General features: G+C 38.6%; 1 long non-coding RNA gene across 1 annotated transcript; it reads right to left on the bottom strand.

Moving 5' to 3' along the window:
* Positions 1–4,668: 4,668 nt before the first annotated feature.
* LOC133058495 (uncharacterized) lies at positions 4,669–7,018 on the bottom strand. Its single transcript, XR_009693341.1, has 3 exons — positions 6,925–7,018; positions 6,179–6,335; positions 4,669–4,783 (listed from the first exon to the last, which is right to left on the bottom strand). It is a non-coding gene; the product is annotated as an uncharacterized LOC133058495 (long non-coding RNA).
* Between the last annotated feature and the right edge of the window lie 2,476 nt (positions 7,019–9,494).

Below are 9,494 nucleotides of genomic sequence, written 5' to 3' on the forward strand. Positions count from 1 at the left end.
ACCGTCTTCAGCCTTGCAAAACATCTCCCAGGGAATGTCCAGCCTTTAAAAAGGGCATGTTAATCTCTTCTATTCACAGGTGGGCAGGGACAAACTATCTCTCCATGAGCTGAGCAAAGGCGCTTTAATTTACCATCAAGTAGAGCAGCAGGGTCCTCCAGGTAAGCCACTGAGTATGATTATAATAATAAAACCAAATAGAAGAAACAGTTTCCAGCCTGGAGTCAGAACTGGCTTCCTCCCTGCAACAATATTTCAAAGACAGAATGGTTGTTCACTGGCCTCTTCACTTAAGCGCACAACCAAGAACCAGAGGCCCTATCCTATATGCGAAGCACAGTACTGCAGACTTGACATACCTTGTCTTATTCATTTAGGAACTCAGAGCTGAACTAGGAAGAAGACTAGAGGCCAGGATAGCAGTGCAAACTATAGGAACTGTTGTAACCTCTTCATGTGCTTATCAGATTTCTTGTTACCTTGCAATAACTTCAGTTTCCTAAAAATGACAAGATAATGTTTCTTTTTAGGGGCACAAGAAAATTTCGGAAGATTTGTTTGGAACAGAGTTCAGGGTTGGAGAGGATGGTGGAAGCAATAAGAGACTCCCGGAGGCAGTGGTGAGCTACTAAATGTTCTAAAGCTGACTGGTAAGCCCTGAGTTGCAACATTTGCTAGTTTGTTGGTTCCCTTGTGGTTAATTTTCTCACCACTGTCAATCAATAAACGACACAGTGTCACTGAACATGAGCTGGGAAGAGACACATACACCTGGCTTTGTGAGCTGGTTGAGAGCCAGTTCCAGCATTCCCCTGAAAAGAGAAGCGCTGGGAGTTCCCCCGGGCCCAGAGACTGGAGCCACCTCTCTTGGCTTCATGGTCCTGTCTTGGCTTCATGCTTCTTAAAGCTAAGACTGTGACTATTCATCTTTATGTCCTTAAGTTCTAGCACAGCATCTAACACAGCATACTTGTGAAGGGTCTGAAAAGCAAGAACCCAGTTACCAAATTTGACTTCTATTACTGTTAGAGTGTCCTAGAGGATGTCACTTAAACCTCATTTTCCTTATGTGAAATATTGGAATTTAAAATAATGCTGTTCCCATGTCATTTCTGGCTCTGAGACAGTATGAAAAAAAGTATTCATTTTCTTCAATTAAGATGCATGTGGAATCATTCATTACTGGGCTTCCCTGGTGGCTCAGCTGGAATCCACCTGCAATGAGGGAGACCTGGGTTCAATCCCTGGGTTGGGAAGATCCCCTGGAGAAGGGACCAGCTACCCACTCCAGTATTCTGGCCCGGAGAATTCCATGGACTGTATAGTCCATGGGGTCGCAAAGTGTCAGACATGACTGAGTGACTTTCACTTTCAAACTCACTACTGTACATAAAATAGATAACCAAAAGGTGCCTACTATATAGCACAGGGAATTATGCTCAATATTTTATAATAATCTATAAAGAAAAAGAATCTGAAAAAGTATGCATATATATAAAGAATAATATACAAGAATATATTATATTCTGAATACATATATATATATATATATATATATCTGAATCACTTTGTTGTACCCTGTAACTAACACAGCATTGTAAATCAACAATACTTCAGTTTTTTTAAAAAAGTGCATGTATACAGTGTTTCCCAGATTTCTCAGATTTTTTTTTTTCAAATTGAGAACAGTGGTTAGTTTGGCAGAAATTATGATTTGTAGACTCATGTGGGCTCTGGAGTGATAAATGCTTCCTTTTCTGGTGCTTGAAGGACACTGGATGTTTTGTCAGGTAGGGATTTTATAAGCCACATCTTTGTTGTACAAAAACAGCACCTTTGTCTTTAAACACTAAGCTTCACTTCATTCTTAAACTCCCATTCTTAAACTCTCTCTAAAAACAAATGTAATTGTGCAAAACCAAAGAAAACTCCACTGAATTCTGCAATTTCCCAAGCAATTCAGGACATTTCTCTCATTTTGGCTCATCCAGGTTTGTGAACTCTCATTTTCACTTCTTCAAATGGAGGATTCAGAATTCATAGGAGCAGCATCAATTTGCTCTGAAGGCTGTTTGCAAACACATGGGAATGGAACAGATTATCCTGAAATGACTAAGTTAGCAACTCCTGTCATCTCTCTGAGAAGAGACCCTGGGCCTTGGTCACATGTCAGGCTGAAATTGATGGGGGCTTCCTAGACTCCAGTTAGCAACCTTTGTCTCTCCACATGGATGAGGTTGCCCTTGGAGAGGGCAGTGTCCCTTGTCTGCCCCGAGGACCTTCTGCAAGGATTTATATTTGGAGCAGGAACCTCACACAGGATGTAGTCAGACAGAGCAGACTCAAATAGAACCAGCTCCTCCTGACTAGGAGAAGAGACAACATGGAAATTTCTAAAGTGCTCCCTAGGGCTTAGGCTCAACCTCAAGGAGGAAAGAAAGAGAAAAAAAAAAGCCTGAGAGAGCCTTTCTATATCATCACAAACCTGAATGAGAAAATGGCTGAGTTTCACACAGTTTAACTTAGAAACAAGTAGATTTTCTTTTCTTTTTTTTGGGCCGCACAGTGTGGCATGTGTGATCTTAGTTTCCTCAACCAGGAATCAGTGGTAAGAACAGAGTCCCAACCACTGGACCGCCAGGGAATTCCCTTACATTGTTTTCCTTATTGTCTAGAATTGTGGCTGATCACCAGAAATCAACCTTGATTATTGAGTTGGTAATTCCTACTTGAAAAAACAATAATTTATTTTAGCATTTTGTTAGAAATTTTCACCAAATATGTCTAGTTCCTCTTTTTTTGAAGTGGGCAACTTTTCCACTCCTAGATTCTCAATATTGCCTCTGTTTTCTGCAATTATGCAATGGTTACAAAAATGAGCAATAGTCACATTTGCAGTTCTCAGTTCTTTGGGAAGGAATTCATCTGTCTGGAGATTTGTGTTTATTTAAAGCCACTAAAAGCTTTATTGCCAATTGCTTTCTACATATCCTGAGTTTCCATTCCTTTGCCCTCATGTTGTCAAGCCTTTTCAGCTTGAAGATGACTGCTCCTTGTGGATTGTGATGCCCTTCATACTGAATGGGCTTCCCTGGTGGCTCAGATGGTAAAGAATCCGCCTTCAATGTAGGAGACCTGGGTTCAGTCACTGAGTCAGGAAGATCGCCTGGAGAAGGAATGGTTACCCACTCCTGCATTCTTGCCTGGAGAATTCCATGGACAGAGGAGCCTGGTGAGCAATAATAGTCCATGGGGCTCCGAAGAGTCAGACATGACTGAGCCACTAACACTTTCACACTTTATACAGAATAAATAGATAACATTAACACAGTTTGCATGAGTTGTGATTGATAAATGAAGGGTTATAATTAAATGCAGTCTGGTAGATCATACAATCCAAGTGAAGTGGGAAATTAATATAAATATGCAGATGAACTTGACCAAGAACACTTTTAACTTGGTCTAGCTTTCTTAGTTTTGCAGCTTCAATTATTTGGATACACTAAGTGCTCTGGTTTGGCCCTTTACAGTTCAAGGTAGATGTTTATCTGCAAAGAAAAGACACTGTGGTCAGATCCTTAGACAGTTAGAATTTTGATTCCCTGCTAACTGGCCAACAAAGTCCAAATCAAAGAATTAAAGGAAGCTTTTATTTTTTCCTATTTGGATTTTCTTGTATTAAGGACAAACTTCCTAAGTTCTAATGTTTAAAAATGTATAGAGTGAATTCTAAAAGTTTTTTCTATTATAAGAGTAATACATGCTCATTATAAAAAATTGATACAAGTATAAAGTGTTAAGAAAAGCAGTTCCCCAACAAGGTCCTCCTGTATAGCACAGGCAATTCTGCTCAATGTTATGTAGCAGCCTGGATGGGAAAGTAGCTGAGAGGAGAATGGATACATGTATGTGTATGGCTAAATCCCTTCTTTGTTCACCTGAAACTATTACAACCTTGTTTATTAATCTGCTATACCCCAATATGAAACAAAAATAAAAAATAATTTAATTAAACATTTGCTGCACTGATACTTCCAGAAACAAATAAACAAAATATTAATTTCAAATTAAAAAAAGAAGATAGTCCCCCTACCAACCCTTAGTGGATAAAAATGGCCTTGACAGTCTGTACGGTATTCTCTAAAGTTTGTCAGAGGGTTTCAGTTAGTTTTTTAGCATTAAATCTCCAGCTAGAAACCAATATGATCATCCTTACAAAATATAATTATAAATTGTTGCCAGTTGTCAATGGACAATACTGTAAACAGCCATTTTAAATTATTCTACATTTATTTTCTATTCACAAATACTTTCCACAAAGAATTATGGGAAGCTTTTGAAGTCCTAATAAATTTTCAATCTTCCTGCACACTCCTCCCTACAACCTTTTTCATGAGGACAGAGGTAGTTCACCAGGACATTGGGGAAGCTTAAACGTTAAGGTCTTGGAGCAGCCCAAGCAATGTCTTCCTACAGCCACGTGTTTTTGTAAATTTCACAAAAGGATAACATTTAACTGTAATCTTCCCAAACCACTGAGTCGTTTCTCTCTGACCTTCTCTTTTCATATTTATTCTCCTGTCAGGAGGCCTTGGAGTGTCTGTGAACATTTTGGGGGTCTTGAGATGAGAGCAGATATAGGTTGGTACTGTTATCTATGAAACTTACGGTCAGTTACATGATAGCTGGCTTTTGCTCTGTGACGCGGTTTTCAGGTATGGTGTGTGACATGGAGGTGCAGTATTGCTGGTGTGCTGTACTTAGCGCAGGAAGCGCGTGGGTCCTAAGGAGAAACAGGACTTGAAATTACAGACTCAAAAGCTAATTTGTGGAAGATTATTTCAATCATTGAATGTGTACAGTTTTAAGCAGAGGATTTCATTCTTGTTGATTCCTCAGTCAAAGCAGAAGTTCTTACAGGTCCAGAATAGACTCAATTAAACAACATATACAATTATCAACCTACCATACATTTGATAGGAGTTACTGAAGTAGAATTTGTCAGAGTGGATCTGCATTTACTGGACAAAAAAGATGCAGTCATTTTACAAACAGGAAGAAAGCCTGTGGCGGGGGCACAGGGGTGGTGGTGGTTTATTCCTCTCAGTCATTAATTAAAGAAAGCATTTCAACTGGTCTTATTAGAAGAATGAATTATCTCTTTGTTCTTTCTATAGATTGCTATTTTTAAAAATTATCGACATATAAAAAGCTGATAAAGGAACATGCAACCAAAAAATGTAGAGAAAAGCTATTATAGAACTATGTTAGTAGCTATCTCCAAAAATCTTTTTGTTATTTTCTGGATTTTTGCAACGTCCTGGGTATTTTTCTGCTTCTTATAATTTGTAATTTATGGTGATTTATTTTCTCATTCTGAACAAATATTCACTTTGTTACCTAACTTTGGTATTGCAATCTTTTATTCTTTTCCTTAAAAACATCTCCCACAAACCCCAAATCTCTTTTCACAACCCACCATATTTCTAACTGGGGCATTCTTTATTATTCTCACGGAAGAACACACGTCAAGTATTATTTGTTGAGAAGTTATGATGTACAAAAGTGTTTCATAGCTATGGTTTGACCTGGGGAAATTTGCTCAGATTGCCAGAGCTGAAGACTATCTACAAAACAAAGCACAGTTTGGCTCACAGCACTGCTTTCCAGAGTCAGTGAGATTAAATGATGCACATGGGAATATGCTCTAAATCAAGTGCTATTTAAATAGTTGACCTGGCATACAGGCCACTATGAGAATGGACCACCCTCTGTTATGTTCTGGCTCTGTCTTACTAAAGACACTTTCCTGGATCTACTCATTTCTTCACTTGTAAAAAGGGAGAAAATGTATCCAATTCATAGGACTCTTTGTTATCAGCATTAAATTGGAGCTTTTATTAATTATCAAAATCAACGCCAAATAATGCCTCTAAAGAACTTCAGGGAGTTATAGAGCCCTTTCAAAATCACTGTATTGCTTTTTATTAAAATGCATTTATATTATTCCTATACTTTTCATTTGTATGAGATTCACTTATTTTTGCAGCCATGAATATTCTACCAGCTTTTAGTTTTGTAATTGATGGTGTTCTGACTTTTTAGCTTCAGCAATATGAATATGAAATATAGTAATACAGCATGTAGCAGAGTCTTAATATTTTGTCACATCACTTACATTGTGAAGACATATCAGGTCAAAGAGACAATGCTGCTGCTGCTAAGTCACTTCAGTCGTGTCCGACTCTGTGCGACCCCATAGACCGCAGCCCACCAGGCTCCCGCGTCCCTGGGATTCTCCAGGCAAGAACACTGGAGTGGGTTGCCATTTCCTTCTGCAATGCATGAGAGTGAAAAGTGGAAGTGCGGTTACTCAGTCGTGTCCGACTGTTAGCGACCCCATGGACTGCAGCCCACCAGACTCCTCCGTCCATGGGATTTTCCAGGCAAGAGCACTGGAGTGGGCTGCCATTGCCTTCTCTGCAAAGAGACAATAGCAGGTGCTATTAAATATCCAGGGCCTTGTATGCATCAAAATTTTTTGTGCATGATTTGGCAAGACAAATTAATAAAGCATCTTTCTTTTCTACCAATTTTTAAAAAATGTTCTTTCTTATTTTTTCATACTTCATTTATTTCAAAAGAATAGAATTCAAGAGTAACCTTTATAAAAAGAGGTTTCCCAAACTTATGCTCTTTTTCTTTCTTACCCCGTAGGAGAGATTTCTCCTACTGTCAATTAAAATTCTCCCCACTGATAGCTATATTTCACATATAGTTAACCATGGAAATTGTCTGAGAGCTATCTTTGGGGTGTCTAGTGTAGCATCAGAGATGAAACAACAAGATAGAGGCAGAGGATTAGGAGCAGATGACAACATTTGCTAGTACTAAAAAAAAATAAGGATACGAGATGCTATGTACCTGTACAGTAACACTTGAGTCTGGTTTCCTGGTAACAGCATCCTTCCATGCTTCTCCCTCATACAATATGTTTCTTTTTTGCAGTGAATTTCCACCTCTTTGGCTTCATGTTAAATGTTCCAGTTACTACTACTGGAAAACAAAGCACCTCTAATTCAGTGGTATAGAACTACTGTTTCATCATGCCCACAGGTTCTCGAGGCAAGGAATTTTGACTGAGTACAGCAGAGATACTTTTATCTGCTCCATAAATCTAAGGCCTTCATTGGGAAGAGTGGAACAGCTAATGATGATCTGCATGGCTGAGAGGAGGAGTCATATGGAAGCTTCTTCACTCACATGTCAACTTCTGGGCTGGAGGAATTCAAGTTTGGCTTCACCTGGAACCACCGACCAGAAACTGTTTCTGGCCTCTGCATATGGCAGGAGAGGTCTCTTCTTAACAAGGCTGCCATGAGACTTCAGGGCCCCCAAAAAGTGTTCTCCAGGTCGTAAAGTGAAAGATGTGAGGACTTTTACGACCAAACGCAGAAGCGACATAGTGTCACATCTGTCATACTCTATTGGTCAAAGCAGTTATAAGCACACCCAGATGCCAAGAAAGGAAACTAGACCCCACTTCTCAATTGAAAAAGTGTCAACATTTTTTCAGCTATTTTTTAAAAACTGCCTCAGGATACAGCTTCACTTTAACAACTGAGGATCAGAGTAAATGCACATAATTGGCTTTCCTGGGCCACACATCTCAAGATAGAAATCTTGGTGAAAGAAGTGAGATGTGATCTCTTAAATTATTTACTTATTTTTATTTTTTGGTTGGGCTGTGCAGCATGTGAGATTTTAGCTATTTGACCAGGGATTGAACCCGCGTCCTCTGCATTGGAAGCGTAGAGTCTTAAACACTGGACCATCAGGGATCTGATGCAACCTAAGAGAGGCAATGTTCTGTACTAGAAAGGGCTTTGTGTGCAAAAGGGACTGATGAGTCAAAATCTTGTATTTTATGCTTGATGTTTTGCCTTGAAGGATCTTTACTCTGGTCAGGGTTAATAAAACATGTTAATATCCATGGTTGGCATGGAGGTCCACTGAAACAATGTGGAAACCAATGTGTGGCTTTTATTAGCATGCCTGATCTCCAGGGTAAATCTAAGGCAGAAAAAGATCAAAATTCAATTGTCCCTGAATATCCAGTCTAAGCTTAGGTTAATTAATCACAGATTACACCTAGAAGGGAAATGATGACAATCTGATGGACATTAAAAATTCAGCTTTAGGAGAAGCTTTGTGATTGGCAGTTGGGGGTATGATTCACTCAAAGACCTAAGTTACCCTTTAGGCCAGTTATGCATTATGACCACATACCAGATTGATCAGTGACATAAAGGCATAATAATACAAAAAAAAATTTCTTAAGAGCTTTTGTGTTCCAATATCATGTTAAATACTTAACAACAGATTTAATCCTAACAACTGTATTATTAATATCTACGTGTTAGAATGGAGAAACTGAGATTTTTGAGAATTATGTATTTGATGAAGTTCTGGAAGCATGTAAGATATGGAGATAGAATTTGAACCCAAATAGCATATATTGTACTGGCCAATGATTGGCTTCCCTAGTGGCTTAGTTGATAAAGAATCCACCTGCAATGCAGGAGACCTGGGTTCAATCCCTGGTTCAATCCCAGAAGATGTGCTGGAGCAGGAAATGGCAACTCAGTTCAGTATTTTTGTCTGGAGAATCCCATAGACAGAGGAGCCTGGTGGGCTACAGTCCATGAGGTCACAAGCATCAAACATGACTGAGCGACTAAACCACCATCATACTAAAGATATAAAGTAAAAGTGAAAGTCGCTCAGTCGTGTTGGACTCTACAATCCCACGGACTGTAGCCCTCCTTTCTCCAGGGGATCTTCCTGACTCAGGGATTGAACCCAGGTCTCTTTTATTGGCAGGCAGATTCTTTACCATCTGAGCCACCAGTGAAGCCCAATGATACAAAGTCTTATTTATTTAATAGCCCTTTTTGAAATATACCAACATGACATTCAATTAGGTTCTGATTCAATCTAATTAACCTAATTCAATGAATATTTATTAGTAAAATATCTTTTTTAAAGTTTAGGATGTGTAACAGAATGATTTTTAAGACTGAGATATAATTGAGCTATAAAATTTTACAACTTGTTGATCTGATACATACATGCTACAATATAATTACCATTTTTGTGTTAGGTAACACCTCCATTATCACATTATTATCATTTTTATTTGGGGAGGACATTTTGTGATACAGTCTCTTAGCAACTTTGAATATACAACACAGTCCTGCTAACTATAACCTCCATGCTATGCACTAGATTTTCAGACTTAGGCATCTTGTCAGTTTGTACCCCTGGGCCAACAAACAATATAAGAAACAATATTCTTAAAATGCATCCTGTAAAATGACTTCAGACACCAAGATACCAATCTTGTATTTTGGCTGCTCCAAAATGATTAATTTTTACTTTAATTTTTTTCAAATAGAAAATAATTTACATTAATTTCCCTGATAGCTCAGTTG

The sequence above is a fragment of the Dama dama genome, chromosome 6 (genome assembly GCF_033118175.1).
Source record: "Dama dama isolate Ldn47 chromosome 6, ASM3311817v1, whole genome shotgun sequence".
NCBI lineage: Eukaryota > Metazoa > Chordata > Mammalia > Artiodactyla > Cervidae > Dama > Dama dama.